The 17,776-nt window shown below is 53.0% G+C and overlaps 1 protein-coding gene across 6 annotated transcripts in view; it reads right to left on the bottom strand.

Annotated features, from left to right (window-relative positions):
* AOPEP (aminopeptidase O (putative)) overlaps nt 1-17,776 on the bottom strand; it is a gene marked incomplete at its 5' end in the record, with an annotated part of 271,341 nt that overhangs the window by 5,228 nt on the left and 248,337 nt on the right. The gene's annotated exons all lie outside the window — the stretch shown is intronic.

The raw sequence follows: 17,776 nt of genomic DNA on the forward strand, positions 1-17,776 counted from the left end.
CCCTCCACCTGGAAGCCCCAAACGTGTGCTGCCCACATGCCTGCTGCCCTGGGCATGGGTGAGCCAACGGGTGCTGTTCCTGTGACAGCTGTGACACTGCAGTTACATCTGCAGGAATCTGCCCGTGGCCAGGGCCCCTGGAATCTGCAGGTGGGGCCACCAGGACCCAGGGCGCTCTGTGGCTGGCCCTTCTCCTCACCCAGGCAGGCTCCTCACAGGAGGTGCCACCTAATGCTCAGGCTTCGGGGCCACCCTGCTCTCCGTGCCTGAGCCCTCCACATCACACAGCCACTGGGACTTCTGCTTCCCTGCTGCTTTGGCACCAGCCAGAAATGGACACGGTCTGTGGGGGTTTTTCTATGAAGTGTAACATCTCTGCCTCCATTTTGCTGGAAGTGGACCTTCATTTTATTTTATTTTATGTGGTACAGAGAATTGAACCCAGTGCCTCACACGTGCCAGGCAGGTGCTCTGCCCCTGAGCCCCAGCCCAGCCCACAGAGCCTCCTCGCATCACTCTAGGTCCGTGCCGTCATGATACTTCCTCGTGCCTGGGTTGTGGCAATGAACCAGCATTGTGGCTAGCGCCCTGCAGGCGACCCCGGCACCCACGGACCTGGCTCACCTCTCCTCCTCCTACCATAAGCAGATTCACCAGCTAACGGTTAAGAAGGACTGAAGGAAGGAAAGCTTTCAGGAAGACTCCACCAGGCTACAGGGCACTCCGAGACCAGGAATAGGGCCAGCGCCACCCCCTGAACTTCTGGAGCAGAACCCCGGGACTGGAGGAGTTTCAGAGGCACAGGGAGACAAGCTGATGGCCCTGGATCCTCACAGCCAAGGGGAAGCAGGTCGGGCAGCAAAATCTCTGCACCTTGGATACAACGTGCTCTCCTCCACAGCCGGGAAACCCACGGCAGGCCGCACGGGAAGGGCAGCCCACAAGATGTTCTGCACAGAAGGAGCAAGTGGACGAAGCACAGAGGAGACAGCTCACCACAATGCCTAAGTCCTGGAAGCCACTGGGACACGGGGCCCATCCAGGGCCACACCAGTTCAGAGGCCTTGCCCCTTCCCTGCCTCCCCCTCCTGGTGCCTCCACACTCCGCAGACAACCCCGAGGAGGGCCCAGGAGGGTCAGTACAGGCAACACCTATGCTCAGCCCCGGACCGGGGGTCCCTGTTCTGCACCTGTCCTGGGGATTTGGGAAAGGGCCTTGCTTCTCTCGACTGCCAAATGGGAACGAGGGGCATACTAATGACGGGTCCCGGTGTGACCTGACCACCTGTGCTTTGCCAGACAGGTGAGCGCAGCACTGGTTTTCAGACTCAGGGACAGAGGGTTCAGCCTCACTTTCCTCTCCGTGTTTTCTTGGACTTATTTGCACATACAGGAACCACAAGGCATGAGCTAGGCCCACTTTGGGCAGGGGCAGCCTGTCACCTGTCACAAGGGAGTGGGCCTCCTTCGGGAGGCTCTCCACAGCACAGTGAATCCTGGCTTCCGCTTCTGCTGAGACCCCAGAGGGCAACGCGGCACCCCACAAGGCCAGGCAGCATGCAGCGGCCTTCCTGTCAGCCCACCGCGCTCCGCACTAGGGCGACAGTGTGCGGGGCGAGCTGGCCAGCAGACAGCACCTGCTGGGCAGCATCTGGCCCTTCCCAGAGCTTCTCTGGGAGACAAAGGGCAGTCCTCATTCTTCTCTCCAAACTCACAGGCCACTGCCTGCCAGGGGGACTGGGAGCACCCCCGACACACTCCCGGAAGTACCCCAGGGAGACTCCTGGCCCTGGAGACGCTGCGCTGGTGGGAGTAGGCCCCACTGCCGGGGTGGGGGACAGGGAAGCACAGGTCACACCGCACACAGAAGCAGGCCATAAGAAACCCAGGTCCCCCCATACATCTGCCTTTTTTAAGTGAAAGACTCAATTAATTAAATAATGGGGTGGTGGTCAACTTGTCTTTTTTTAACTTCTCTTGTCAGATTAAGGATAAGCCACAGGAACCCTGCACACATCTGCGCAGACCTGATACCCTGCGGGTCTTCCACGGTCTCTCGTCCTGGGTCCCAGGCTCCCTCCGCAGCACCTGGGGGAGAAAGGCCTTCCGGCAACCCTCCCTGTGTGGCCAGGGTGAAGGCCGCGCTCACTCAGAGGCTGAGGGCATGCGGGAGGCCGCTGGCCTCACTCCACTAGCCACTGTGCCATCGTGTACCTAGGAGACGGCATGCTCGGCTGTCCTCGTCCCCTGAGCTGGAGCAGCGGATGGCTCAGCGCTCCTCAGGGAGAGACACTGGGGTGCCTGCCCTGGAGGGCACAGAGGAGCAACAGTGAGGGCCAGGTGGAGACACTGCCCACCCCTTGCAGGAAAGGCAGGAAGGAGACCTAAGTTGGACCGTCTTGCCCCGCAGGCTGCCCGGGCCACAAGCCCACACCCAGGCAGAAGAGCTTAACGTCAACCTGGACGGCGGAAAGGGCTATGGACTGCACTCAGTGATGTTAAGGACTCGCTCCTGCAAGGCTGGAGGAAGCCCAGCTGGCGGCAGAGACGGGGAGTGGGGCTGGGGGGCACCGCACTGTTTGACACCAAGACCCCAAAGTCAACCTGTTTCTGACCTGTGCACACTAGGATTGTTTCTAGATGAAAATAAAACATATTCTAAGTAGATGTTCTTCCTACCCCTGTGCCCACTCAGCCCCTGGTCCGTTCTGTGAGCGGCCACCATACCCGTTCCACACACAACACAGACAGATGACAGCGTGCAATGCACTGGTTCACACTATCGCTAAAAGTGAGTTTACAGAATGTCTTGACTGACCGTTCCAGGGGTAGAGAAAGCAACGGTGCTGGGTTTTCTCCTGCAGTGTAACTTAGCAGACCCAGTGGACATCTGTGACAACAAAGACTAAAAACAACTGCAGTGCCATTCAGACCAGGGCACAGGGCGCTCCGAGGGTCTCTGCGGGCTCCTCTCCAGAGGTGGGGTCTCCAGAGCAAACCATGCAGACCTCTCCCTCTGACAGAGAGCAAGAGGCTTCATGAGGTGGAGCAACGTACACTCCTGTCTCCGTGGCTGACCACCACACTGGGTCACCGAGCTTGGGGACAGTGAAAACTGGCGCCGGTGGAGGTGTTTGCTGCCCTCAAAGCCAGAGTCTAAGAAGGGGCTATTCCCAGAGCTGGAGGCAGCTGAGGTCAGGGCTCCACTGCCAGGGACAGCACTCACTGCCCACTGGCTGAGGGGTGGGAGCTGCTTCTAGAACAGAGGGGGAACGAGGAGGCCCAAGGTGACAGGGTGACTGGGGCCCAGGTGGACAGTCGCTCTGGGAGGCTCAGAGGCCCTTCGACTAAGAGCGTGGTGGACCTTCTTCATGGTGTGAAATCCTCTCCGCAGCTGCTCATGTGCTTCTGAACGTGGGGAACTCGGCCCTCGTCTTTGATTGAACTGCAAACATTCTCTCCTCTGCGCCAACCTTCTTCTCCAGTGTGCTCACCGTGGCTCTGCCTGTGTTCCTGACTGTGGAGCTGAGGTCTTTTTCTCCTTATGGCTGCATCTCATGGGGTGTGCACATGTCCAGACCCACCAAACTGTACACTGTAAATATTCACGCTTTATAGCTCTCCAGTCATCAGTAGAGCCGGAAATGCAACGCTCACACAGTGACCAAGGCCCCCAAGTCACTCAGACCCCACTGCGGGAGGGACAGTGGCCCCACAGGCAGTGCCACCCACAGTGGTATTTGTGGCTCTTTCCTGCTTCACAAGGTCCACTAGGTGCTGGTTCTACAGGATTTACGACCAGGGACTCCCAGGACGTCTGCTCTTGTTGAGGGGGCTGGTGACTTGTGGGGGGGACCAACAGGGCTAGGTGCCAGGAGGTAAGGGTGCAGCTATGCAGCTGAGGGGGAGCCTGGGAGCCCGAAGTCCCTAGCAGAAGAGGGCAGCTGAGGACTGGAGGACCTGGAGCCTCCGGGTGGGGGGGGGGGTGAGGCCGGCAGGGGATGGCACTGTCAAGCCCCACCCCGGGGAGTAAGGAATTTCTGTCCTTTTAAGGTACTTACAAAGACCCAAAAGGCTGCACGGGGCTGACTGCTCGTGGCTGAAGCTCAGCACAGGCCAGCTCTTCTATTCCCAGCAGAGATCAGAACACAGGGCCGCCGAGCTGGTCGTTCATATCCCTAAATGCAGACTCAGGGCCCAGGTCCCACGACCAAGTGGCACAGCCCGTGACAGGTAACTGCTCTGTCCTGGAGCACAGCCCATCGACCCGACATGCTCCACCCAGGCCCTTCAATGTGCTCTGAACCAGCGTCCGACCACACTCTGGGCTGAGGGTGTCACCTGTTTTCTGTTGAAGGTACTTTTGGCTTTTTGGACCATTTACCACTGGGTGGCAGAGGCCGTCCTGGACAACACCTGAATGAACGGGTACAAGCAAGGACATTCTGGATAAAATGTTATTTTCAAAAAGAGGCTGAGGGCTGTGCTGGCTCACAGGCTCGAGAACACATATCGTCTGCAGGTGCCAGGGTGTGACAGAGGCAGTGGTGAGGTAGTAATTGTTTGCCACCCCTAAACCTGTCACCATGGTGTCACCAAACACAGAGGTGGGGTTCCTAGGAGTGGGCCAGCTTCAGGATGCTCCACCAGGAAAGCTAGGATCTCTCTGAATACGGGGCCTGGTTCGCCCTCTGTGGGTGCAATTCCTGCCATACGAGAGCACGGCTCCGCGTCCTTTCTGAAATGGGTGGCAAGTCTGTCTCTGGCCCCCACCTAAGCACTGGGGAGGGCTCAGATGCAGGTGTGGCCAGGTGTGGGATGGGCACAGCACTGAGAAATGCAGCCTTCAGGGAAAGTCGCCCTCCAAACCCGCCTGCCAGGTGCCCCTGGCTCCCAGCTGCTCTGCCACGCAGCACTGCCCTGTGACCCACACAGGCGAGGCCATCCACCAGCCCTCAGCTCCACACCAGCATCTTCGTTGGCAGCGCTCGGTGGTCCTTCACAGCTGAAGGGGCCCTCAAAGGTTTGTGTAGAAGGCCTGCTCCCAACCTGGCCTTGGATGCGGTGGACACGTGAAGAGGAGGGAACCAGTGGAGGTCTTCAGGTCACTGGGGGCAGGCCCAAAGCCAGGACCAACTAATCATGGAACCTCTGAAACTGTGACCCCCAAATAAACCTTTTCTAAGTGGATCACCTCATCTTAGTATTGTTAAGAGTGACAGAAGGCTGGGGCTGGGGCTCAGGGGTAGCACACCTTCCTTGAAGGTGTGAGGCACTGGGTTCGATCCTCAGCACCACATGGGATAATGGATAAGGATACTGTGCCCATCGACAATTAAAAAAAGAATGACAGAAAGCTCACACACATATATCACCTCAGATTTTTTGAGACTTCAATGTCACTCTTTTCCTTGAAGCTGCTTCAAAGAATAAAACTTCTCAGGGCTGGGGATATAGCTCACTAATAGAGTGCGCTTTTCTAGCACACGAGAGGCCCTGATTTTGATCAAGAGCAGTGGGGGCAAAAAAAAGAAATCTTTAAATGAGAATTCTTCCCATAACCTGTTCATTATCTTAGACTAATTTTCCAAAGTGCTTTTCAAGCTTGTAAATATAAGTCTTTTTAAGAAAAATGTTACCAGAGCCTGGAACAATGGTGCATGCCTGTAATCCCAATTACTCAGGGGACTGAGGCAGAAGGCTGACAAGTTCAAGTTCAAGGCCAGCTTGGGCAACGTAGTGAGACACTGTCTCAAAAAAAAAAAAAAAAAAAAAAAAAAAACCAACCACCACCACCTTTAAAAAGGGCTGGGGATGTGGCTCATGGTAGGGCCTTTCCTAGCACGTGAGAGGCCCCAAGTATCAACCCCGGTGCTGGGAGTGAGGCGTTACCTGAAACCCAGCACAGAGCCAGACCAGAGGGCACCTCGAGTCTTCCTACCAGCCTTCTGATGACTCCAGAACAGCCTCCAGCTCTGTAACAGGAAGGCTACGCTGAGGCTGGCAGCAGGTGGGACCAGGATGTGTGCTGTGACACCGGATGGCACTGCTGTGGCCCCTCCAGCCACCATGCTCACTGGATGGCCTGACAGGTCCCACCCCCAACTCCCCTTGCCAACCTCAGTGCCCCAGAGCTGGCTCTCACGGCTCCTCCTACAGGCCTTCCTCGCTGCTCTCACACACGCATTCGCACCCCATGTGGGTTCAGAGAATCAGGGACCCACCTCAGGACGCAGCACATAGCACCTGCTGGATACGCTCTCCCGAACTCAGAGTGCTCTCCAGCCTTGGAGACTATGGTGCACAGCTGGGAGCCACGAGGTGCTCTGAAGAGTGCCGCCAGCCTGCCCTATCCACCACAGGATGCACTCCCCTTCTTCTCAGTCCTTTTGATTTTTAAATTTACTGCTGAAGGGGAAAAAATCTGTCCAGGGAACATGATCTGGGAAGCCCATTAAGTCTCCTTTGGAGTTCCATTTTATATCTGTAAACAGAAGACCAAGGCTCATGGCTTTTTAAGTTAATAAGTCTACACTGCAATAAACAAACCTGCTTTTTCAATTTGTGTCCTTAAATTAGATTTACTTGGCTTTAAAGTGGGTTTACTGCTGGTGAGTGGGGCAGCCTCTGCAGAGTGGCAGGGACGTGGAATTCCTAGTGAGGAGCCAGATGCAGGGCCCGGCGTGGTGGGGGTGTCATCTTGCTCACTGTCATGAGGAAAGACCCAAGGGTGAGAGCTGTCTGTCGTGAAATCCTGTCAGCACCTCTGTGTGGGTCCTGCCATCCTCCACTTTCCTCTCTCCTCAAAGGGCTGCAACCTCAACTTTTTTTAATAAAGGGAATTAAACCTGACTTCATTTACTGCTGTGAAGCGGGGTGGGCAGACCCCTGGGCCAGAGTCAGGGAACCACCAGGGCTCCCACTTGTCTGCACCTTCAGTGGAAGAGGCAGAGCTGCAGCAATGAGCAGAGGGCGTCTTGACTGCCACAGGTCCACCCCACTCCACGGGCACACAGGAACGAGGTGGGGGCCAGGCATGATGACCACTGTCCACACAGACACCGGGCAGGAGGCGGCGGCCCCGGCACTGTGGCTGGGCAGATCCTAGCCCTCTTCCTTTCCCTAAGCCAGGCTATTTTACTTAATGACATTAGCGCTGCTAAAAGCAACTGGCCACAAAAATTCCAATTCTGGAGCCAACGTGGGGGCTCCCCGTTGAGATATGGCAGCCTGCCTTTCTCCTCTACCCAGACTGCCGGCTGAAGGGCAGTTTGGCTTTTTTCTTATTGTGTCAACATGCAGACAAGAGGCCTTTGCTGAGAAGGACTGTTGCTACCGGCAGAAACAGTGAGCATGGCCACCTCTCCTGATACGCCACACTCTTACCAGAAAAGGCAGCTGTGACCTATGCCCCCCCCCCCCCACCGTGACAAGGCTCTGCAGCACCTCCCAAGGCCTCCCGGAAGGCACACCCCCTCCTGCACAGGTCTGGCTAGGTCAGGAAAAGTCATTCCACAGCAAGGAAGAACTGGGCGCAGAGGACAAAGAGCTGGACAGACAGACCAGCCCTTGCCTCCTCTCAAGGATCCACAGAAGGTAGGAGAAAAAAACAGTAAAAAACAGCTAGACCTGAGTGCTGGTGACAGTGCCCCGACAACATGAAAGGACCTAATGGTGCGAGGAGGGACGTGGTCAGAGCAGACAACCAAGAAGGGGCCGAGTAAAGTGAGGTCTGCAGGGAAAAGAAGCCAGCCATCAGAGGGGGGGTCTGCCACACTCGCTCCAGACCCCACGTGCCCACGCAGTGACTCACCCTTCCTTCCTCTCTTTTAAGGGCTACTTAAAAACACAAGACCAGGCTGGGGATGTGGCTCAGGTGGTAGCGCGCTCGCCTGGCATGCATGCGGCCCGGGTTCGATCCTCAGCACCACATACAAACAAAGATGTTGTGTCCGCCAATAACTAAAAAATAAATATTGAGAAATTCTCTCTCTCTCTCTCCCTCTCTCACTCTATCTTTAAAAAAAAAAACACAAGACCATGCTGTGGACAATAACTGCCCTGGCTCTCAGTGCTCTGCCACTTCAGACACCTGGCACCTGCAGCCTCACCTGTCGGGGCAGCCCCTGTCTCCTGGGGCCGCATCAAGAAAGAAGCAGATGCTGACTGCTACAGAAATGAGGATCACAGAAGATTCTGAGGAGGTGAGGAAGGTGGCGCAAGTGTGAACTGTCAAAGGCTTCTTTGTACTGAGTTCCAGGGAGATCTGCAGGGACCTGTACTCCTGACCATGAAACATGGATTGTGGGTAAGGAATAAAAACACTGTGGAAACAAAGCAAAACAAGACTAAGAGCTAAAACTGTAAAACCCTTAGAAGAAAATACAGCGAAAGTCGTCATGACCTTGGGCAAGGCGATAGTTTCCTTAGATTTGACACCAAAAAGCATAAGCATCGGAAGAAAAAGTAATCCAGACTCGTTGACAAGTCAGAACTTCAGGACACTAACGGGAAAGTGCAGAGATGACCCACAGAGCGAGAAGATGGTTCTAAAGCAAATCACAGCAGATAAGGGACTTCTACCTGGATTTCCTATTTTAATGCAATAATAAACAATTTAAAAATGAGCCGAAGGTCTGACCAGACATTCTTTAAAGAAGATGCACAGATGGTCAACATGGAACATGTTCCGCCCCATTAGTCAACAGGAAAAGGCAAATGAAAACCACAATCAAGTGTCGTTCAGGTCCCAGAGGACACCTGGAATAAAACAGAGACACTAAGCAGTGTTGACAAGGACGTGGAGAAACGGGAGCCTGACTGCAGTCGGTGGAGGTGAGGGTGCACTGCGGACGGCCACTGGGGGAAAGTCGTTCCTCAAAAGGGCTGGCGTGCCCACGGGACCACACGACTCGGCAACTTCACTCTCGGGAGCACACTGAGCAGGGAGCACGCGTGTCCACACGGGCCCCTGCACATGTGCCCACAGCAGCAGCAGCACACGCAGCGTCTGAACAGTGGGAACAACCTAAACAGACGTCTGCCAACTGATTCAGAGTGATAAACAAAGTTGGTCACCGTGATAAAAATTATCTGGGGTCTGGGGTGCAGCTCCAAGGCAGGGTTTGGCTCCCAGCACCCAAAGGGGGTAGGAGTACTAACGTGTGCTACAAAAGACTGTGATCCCTGAAAACAGGGTGCTACGTGAAAGGAAGCCACACACTGTATGCGGTTCCATGCGTGTGGAGATCTGGATCTGGAAAACCGACAGTGTGGAAAGACCGGAGGCGAGGGGAGCTGGGAGGACAGCTACAGGGTGCTGGGTTTCTTTATGGAATGGTGAAAATGTTCTGCCAAACTGACTGGCGATGGTTGTACAACTCTGTGACTAAAACCACTCAATTACACACTTCAAATGGGTGAGCTATATGGTCTGAATCGTATCTCAAAAAATGGTAGTAAAACCACGCCATGGCCAGCCAAGCTGAGGCAAGCTTTTGGGCAAGGGGTGCTCTTCTACACAATCTCTTCCTGAAAAGGCACCCCAGAGAACCAGGCGGCAGGAAGGCCCAGCTCTGGGGGGTGGGCTTCTGGCTGATGGTTCCCCAGTGCCTGGGGGTTTACTGTGCCTAGCCTGGCATCTGCTTCCACCCAGAGATGGGCACCACCAGATGGTCCACGGAGCACAGCTCCATGCAGTTCGAAGTTGGGCAGAAGTAACATGCGGCCTAAGTAGCCCCAAACTCGTTTCTGGTGCACCCCCCCACCCCAGCCTCTGCAAGCAGCCCAGGCACGGAGGGCTCCATTCAGCACACTGCTCCTGCTGGGGCTGCCTGCGCATGGGCACAGCTCCCTCTCTAGCTGTGTCGCAAGGTCCCCACGCTCACCCTCACGTGCCGGGCTGCCATGGTCCCACAGAGCCAGGAAAGGCACCAAGAACCAGAAAGACATGTGGGGAACTGTTGGTGATGTGAGCCTCTGTTTTAGGGCATTAAAAGTCCACTTTACATTTGAATATAACTCAACTTAGAATTGTGAAGGAAGACAGAAAGAAGTACTAACCGTCAACTGTGTGGTTTTTGGTGTGGATCTCTGAACAGAAATCTAATAAAAACAATGTAAACGACTGAGCCCTAAAGAACCCAGCAGCAGCAGCAGCAGCACCACCACCACCACCACCACCACCAGAAACCGTGCCCTGATCACGCTGGAGACTTCTGGAAATAAAACCAATGCGAGATAAGCTGGCTTCCTGCTGCCTTGCAAGAAACAAACCAGGGCAGTGCAAACCTCCCCATTTTTTTTCAGAAAAATTGCTCAGACAAGGTGGGGGGTACACATAGAGAAAGAGTAGATAATGTCCTGAAATTATCTGTAAGATCGAAGTAGCTGCTAAATACTGTGAAGGAAGCAAGGAGCAGGTCACTACCTAAGTGACCAGGACAGGAGGTGCAAACCCTGGCTGGGCCTGAGGACCCTGCAGTGAGGGACTCATCAGCCGCTGCCTCTTTCTTACCAAGTCCCACAATAATGATGTGAAAGGCTCTTTCAAGAAAAATAGACCAGATTGTGTTGCCTATGGCTTGTTCTGTTCTTTACCTTCATCATTTAACAATTTCATTAGCCACGACACACTGTGACAACTCTTGGTTAATAAAACAGTCCCTTGCCTCAGGTATGACAGAGAAATAATAATCTAAAAGATGTTAATTTGGGGCTGGGGATGTGGTTCAAGCGGTAGCGCGCTGGCCTGGCATGCGTGCGGCCCGGGTTCGATCCCCAGCACCACATACAAACAAAGATGTTGTGTCCGCCGAGAACTAAAAAATAAATATTAAAATTAAAAAAACAAAAAAAAAAAGATGTTAATTTTTTTACCTTTGTCATTTTAGACGAGCCTTAAAAAAACCCACAAAATCCCCTTCTTGCAATGTGACTGGGTGGCTCTACTTGCTATGGATTTTCCACAACAAAGTTCCAAGGGCATGGAACTGGGCATCAAAGAAAAAAGGAAGACGCTGAGAGGGGGAATGTTCCAGAACACTGATTAGATGTCTCATTAACCCAATAACACCAAGAAAAAATACACAAACATAACTAAAGAATTACCTAAGAACTCTGTTCCTTCCCCCACATGGTTTAAGAGGAAGACGGGTCCACAGCAGCTCAGGAGCACAGCTCCACCCCCCTTTTCTCCACACCCACCCACTGAGCCTCTAGAACAGGAGGTGTGAGGCCGCGTCAGAGACGGCCGGACCCCTGCAGGTGCCCTCCTGGCTCTGGGTGCTGCTGGGGCTGGAACCACAGCCGCAACATGCTAAGTAAGTGTTCTGCCACCGAGAGACACCCCTGCCCTACCTGGGCGTTCTTCAGAACGGATATGAGGTCATACTATCTCTAGCCCCATTCTGAAATTCAGAGTTGGCACTGGGCCTCTTGGTCTGAGCCTGAACTTGACTCCACAGGGGTCCAGAAGCAGAGATGCTTGTACCTGCAGAGGGGCTCTGATCTGGGAGCTGTCAGGTACAAGAGGCAAGTGTCAACCTGCCTTCCGGGAGCTTCCTGAGAGCTGGTCCCTGAGACTGAACCCTGGAAAGCCACTCCACTAAGTGTCACTCCACACTGTGACTCTCCTCCATGGTCTCTGTGTTTCTGCTCAAGGTGAAAACCTGATTCAAGGGGCTTCATTCTGTGATGGTGCTGGTAACATGAGATAGCGGGCTTGGTGGTGAGGCCTGGCCCGCGGGACCCAGGGCGGCCAGCAGGAGAGAGGAGATAGAGGAAGAGGGTGGCAGCTGTGGGTCTCTGGGGATGAGAGATGGGCTGGGGCTCTGCACTGTTCCTACTGAAAGGACTGCAGCGGGGGACACAGTGGGCACTGAGCCTCCATCACAGGAGCAGTGTCCACAGAGCTGTAGCTTCTGCCTTCCTCCTTAGGCCATTCAGGTTCTGCACTAAGGCAGATGGAAGAGGAAGCGAGTCTGAGGTCAGCCTACTGCAGAGCATTCTGAGCTGGAAACAGGCTCAAGCCTCGAGCCTCCCACTGAGTAAGGCAGAAACTTCCTGTTCACAGCCAGGGTGGCAGGAAAAGGTGACAGGGAAGAAAGGGAAACAGGAGCCATGGGGCTGTCAGGACTGACCCTCTCGGCACCCTGCAGCCCCAAGGAGGGCAGGAGGCTCAGCACTGAAGGGAGGGGAGGAGGGAAGGGGGCCCAGCACTGAAAGGCATGCACAGAGTCCCAACTAGAGATGGTTCCGGAACCTCCTGCCATGCTTCTAGAAGTCTGCTGGTCAAGTGCACTGATTCACAGGAAGTACACTCTGGCCCAGATGCAATCCAAGAGGAAGCAGGAGTGCCGTCAGACCCTGGGCCGCGAGTCCTCCCCGCGGTGGCACCTGCTTTCCAGACAAACAGTGAGTTCTCTCCACATATTAAAGCACAACCACCCTGCCGGCCACAGGAGGCAGAGGCGCAGGGCCGCTGAGAAAGCCAGCAAGGGCTCATCAGCCACAGCCGTGTGGGAAAGGGCCTGTGAGCTGGTGTCTGTCCATTCCCAGTCAACCTTGAAGTGTCCTTTTCAGACAAGAATGTGGACAGGTGCTGGCGGGGTTCCTCTGCACTACTGGTAAAACAGGTTTGTCCTTCTCTGCCAAGCTGCTCCCTGGGCTGACTTGCTACTGCTCTCTCCTCCATGTGAAAACCCCATGCTTTCGCCTCTCCCAAGGTTAGCTTCCCGGGACCCTGTAAGAGCTGCAGTGGGCTCAAGATGGCCTTCCATGTTGTCAGCCACCTCTGCAATCACGCCACTCACTGTAGCCAACCGTCAGGCCCACTGTTAGAGGAGAGTTTTAGAAATTTCCCAATCCGCGGCTTCACAATGGGCAGTGGTTCTGACTGGGAGACTCTGCCCACCCAAAGGGTATTGGCAACACCTAGAGACACTTCCAAGTGCCCCAGCGGGGGAAGGGAGGGACCTGCTACTGGCAGTTCACGGGCAGAGAAGCCAGGGGCGCTGACCAGTGCACAGAACAGCCCTCCGTGAAGATTCACCCAGTCCCAGATGTCAACAATGCTGAAATGGAAAACCTGGATTTAGCCACTAAGCCCCAGACCAGGAATTCTGTGGCCACATGCAGAGTGACTCCAACAGCAGGGTCACTATTAGGAGTAACTGTGGACAGAATCCATAGCTAACAACTGGGCGTATGGTTTTTCTCCCTCTTACTCTATGCTCGTCCTCACTTAAAAGGCACAATAGAGCTGACATCAGTGTTGTTTCAGTTAAATCACAAACTATCGTTTCAGACCAGATGAGAAAATGTCACGGAAACCAGGGGTATGTCAGCTGGGGGTGTGGCTCAGAAGAGCAGGAGCAGAGCATAGGAGAGGCCCTGGGTTCATTCCCAGCAGAGGCTACCCGCCTAAAAAACACAGAAACAAAACACGAGCACCCACGTGTCCTTAGCGCCTGCCTAGACGCGTTCTCGTCTGGTGTTAACAGTCCTGTGAAGAGGTACTCACAGCTCCATCTTAATCCTGAGGAAATCAAGGCACAGGAACCTCGCCCAGAGTCCCCAAGGGCGGGGATTAGGAGAGCAGTAAAAACCCTGAAGTCATCCCATACAGCATTTTCCAAACTGTGGCCTGTGATCCATCAGGAACCATAAACTCAACTTATGTCACAAGGTAGATTTTTAAAAGAAAATGAAACAGGACAAAACAAAAAAATTTTAAAAAAAGATAGTTTCATGAAAATTTTTTCAGTTGGCAGTGGTCAAAAACAAACCCCCACCAAATCTTGCGAGCAAGGCTGAGGCACTGGTGTGCTGCGGGGGAGCAGGACTGGGAGGGGCGATGTGTCTGTGCTGCCTACGGCGGGCTCTGGGGCCCAAGCCTAGCTCACTGCAGAGCCCAGCTGTCAGGCAGCAGCAGGTGCATGGCCTGCGAGTCTGGAGACTAAGTACACAGGAGCAGAGCCATCCTCCCCTCCCTGTGGGACCATGAAGGGAAACTAGAGCCTCTTACTCCCATCTACTCCAGGTGGCCTCTTCCTTTAGCCAAGAGCATGTCCCCCAGTTCAGTGAGGAGACGAACTGAAGCTGGCCTCTCCCCAAAATTAATTTTCTGAAACACAGTGTGGATCTTCATGACTAGTGGCTACCTTCTATTTAGCCCAGACAAGATGGTGAACTGCTGCCTCTTCAAAAACAATGCTGGCAGATGCCGTTGCATAAGGCATCCCCCCCAGTTTGAGGTGCTCAGTACAGTCTGTGGAGCCACAATGAGTACGTGACAGTTGGGCGGAACCCTACGGGGGAAAGAAGTCATTTCAGCTTAAAAGACTTGATAAAACAGATAGAAAATTCACTATTTAAAAAGGGATCTTGAAAAACACTTTTTGATCCAGCCGAGTATATTTTTAATCTTTATTTGAGCAGTGCATTAAATAACTGCAGACAAGGCACTTCTACGGAGTAAATTTCCCTTTGACCTATGGTCCTTCCAAAGGAACCTGGCAGGAGACTGGCAGTTCTGTGACTCCATCATGCAATATGCGGTTGACTCCCATCCTCACTTGCACTTTCCAGACGGAGAAATGCAAAGGTGCCCTGCCTGTGTCCCACCTGCAGGGGCAAGGTGTCCCAGCAGCCTGTTCCTCCACCCTCCTCCTCACATCAGCCCTTGGGGCTGTTCCTTCACAGTTCTGGACACACAGGGTCACCTCCTCAGAGCTGACTGCGTATTCACACAACACAGGATGCGGGCACAGGGAGGGCAGGGCAGGGTGTGTACCCTGAGACAGTATTTCCCCAGCCCCGACATAGCAGCATCTGCCTCAGTGCGACTCCCAGGAATTCTTATTCTGTGATGATGACTGAGACAGGGGCAACCCAACTACTAGGACTGCACAAGGAGCTCAGAATAAGCTTCTCATGGGCCCGCACCGCTCCCCACACCCAGGAGGAGGGAGGGTCAGCCAAGCAGCCTCTGCCTCAGAGCCCCAACTAGCCTAGGGCATCAGGATGGTCTCCCAGTCAGTTCCTTCCCAGTCCCAGGCAAGAGCACACCACCTGAAGGACAGCCTGGGGACCAACAGGAGAACAACGTGCTCTGCGAGAAGGGGCCTGAGCAGCTACAGCGCAGCAGCCGGAGGAAGGGCAGGGAGCCTTCCCACACATCTTAGGAACAGGGGACATGCCCAGTCTGAGTAGGGGGAGCAATGCTCCTGGGTCACAGCACCCCTGCTTTGAGAGACCCTTCATCAGGGTGACCTCTCTCGGGAGGGCTCATTCAACGCGATGGTCCTGTGGCAGCACCCCAGGCAGAGCGTCAGGGCTCTCCAGAACACAGCCTGATGTGCCCATCTCTCGGGCCATCTTTCACATGTTGCTACCTAGTCCACCTTTAAAAGCCCTGGTAGCCCTTCACAGGACAACCCCTGCTTACTAAGTGGGAAGTGCCAGTCAGAATTCTCCTGGCTGCTCCACCAAGAAACAAGTCTGTCTCTCCTGAGATGTCTATCCCTTCAGATAAAGGCAGCTGACTGGGTAACTAGTTCCTGCTACTGAGCGTCATGAAAGATCCATTTAGCTAATAAAATTCCTACAAAACACTGTGGATATCCAAAATCTTGTTGCTTTTCTTGTTCGAGTGACACTGCATGGAGACTTCACAGTAAGATAAATGTCCGTGCAACTGACTATGTGCCAGGACCAAGGGCCTGGGCTGGAGGCACTGGTAGAGTGAGACCCCAAATGCACACAGTGGCCACAAGGTCCCTGACCTCAATCATGCAGGCCCTGGCATGTGGTTCAACACACAGGCCAACTCAGTCCTCAGCGAGGAAGAGTGTATATAGATATTATGTTTTCAAATAGCTTTAAAAAATAAGAAGGGGAGAAAAATAACAGCCATTTGGATGTGATGATCTGGGTCTACAGTTTAATTGGCACAAAGCCGTATCTGTTTGCTTACATTGTTTAAACCGCTTTCATGCAACACCAGCATACGAGGAGGGGCCTGAGCAGCTACAGCAAGCAGGTTTGGCAGGTTTGGTAGAAATCTATGGTCTGAAATATCAACTACCTAGTCCTTTACCAGAGCTCCTTCTTATTTAGGTCCTGGCTTGATGTCATCTCTGAGTGTCCTTTCCTGAGCACTGTCTAGAGAAACCTGGCCCAACTTCACCTGTGCACCCCCTGTTCACTCTGGGAAGTCAGAGGAATTTCAAGCGCCTCATCTGTGCACAAACTGCTCTGTTCCTGTCCCTAGAGAACATGTGTGAGCTACACGAGCACGGACCACGCGAGTCACACACTGAGCCACGCTGCACCCAGACCTGTCTCTTGGAACCAGGGATCTAAATAAGAGACAGCTCCATCTTTGGGCAACATGATATAGTTTGTGAGATGTAAAACAAGCGACTAGATAAAACCTGTTGTCCTTCTCAAGGGTTTAAGAGGTTATATATAACAACTAAATTGGGTGGTAAGTTAAGAGCAGGATGTGTCTCATGCCAAAAGGAAGAGGGAAAATAGGGTCTAGCACCTCGTGGCTTCCGGGCATGGAGGGACAGGTGCCCAATGCCTGTCTGGCCCTCGTGCCCCTGTCTGTGCAGGCCTGCGCAGGAGTCTGACATTCCACTGGTGCTCAACTCCCATTAAAACACAGTCTAATGCCTATAAATAGGAAGGTCTTTTAAACACTAATTAAAAATAACAGCCTGGCATTTAGACACTCCTATAAACAAAACTCTAGAGCTGAAATAAACAGCAACAGTTGCACTTCTGACCTATCCTCAGGTGGGTAAAAAGCTGCGACATGTCTTCTTTGCAGTCTTGCAATTACTCCTAAATTTATGGAGCTTTAAAATGCACAAGGAGGATGTCCATCTGACCTTTGAATTAGTAAGAACTGGGGAGTATCAATCTGCTCCATTTTAATGAAATATAATGTTAATATTCCATTCAACCCAACATATCTAAAATATCATTCCAAGAAATACACTGTAACAAATATGGAGAAAAGATATTTTGCTTTTCATACAATGTCTTCAATATCTTACAGTTGCAACAAATCTCAAAACAGCTACATTTCCAGCTCAAGGGCCACAGGTGTTCTGAACTGTGGGGTGCTGAAGTTCAGTTATTTCCAACTGAATGCAAACCAAATTTGCTTGCATTTTCTGCATTTAGAATTTTACAGAGAAGAGCTCTTCTCTTTGAGGTCTGTGTTTCACTTCAGATGACTACGCACAAAGAATATTTATTTCATATTTTTAAAACCTGGAATTCATCTTAGGATTCCTATTGCATTCTTCCCATTGAGCTAAAAGATTTTGAGGACCACATCACAATGCTTTCCCACAAGCATCCAATTTACTTTTTAAATCATGGCTGCTAGATTCAGTTTTCATTTCCTTTCCACATGGCTCCTTTCCTGTCCTAACTGAACACAAGCAAGACACTTGGACACATCTGAGCCAAGTTTCCTTAATGTGCAACAGGACGGCGCCACCATCAGTACACAAGATGACCCGTCTAGCTCAGATTCAAAAACACCCCACCCTGCCTGCTCATTCTTTTAAGACTTATGTCCACTTTTATTATTTAAGAAGTAGGGAGGGAAACCTAGGACTTCAAAATACTTTGGCGATAGGCACGAGCATGACCAGAGGGTCCTACTGCAACAAGCACAGCGCGGGGGCAGTTCCTCTTGGCTTCAGGCCCCTGTTCTTCCCCCTGCTGACAAAATGGTGCCTTCAATGGCTTGGGA

Source organism: Spermophilus citellus, assembly GCF_964194105.1.
Source record: "Spermophilus citellus genome assembly, chromosome: 12".
Taxonomy (NCBI): Eukaryota; Metazoa; Chordata; class Mammalia; order Rodentia; family Sciuridae; genus Spermophilus; species Spermophilus citellus.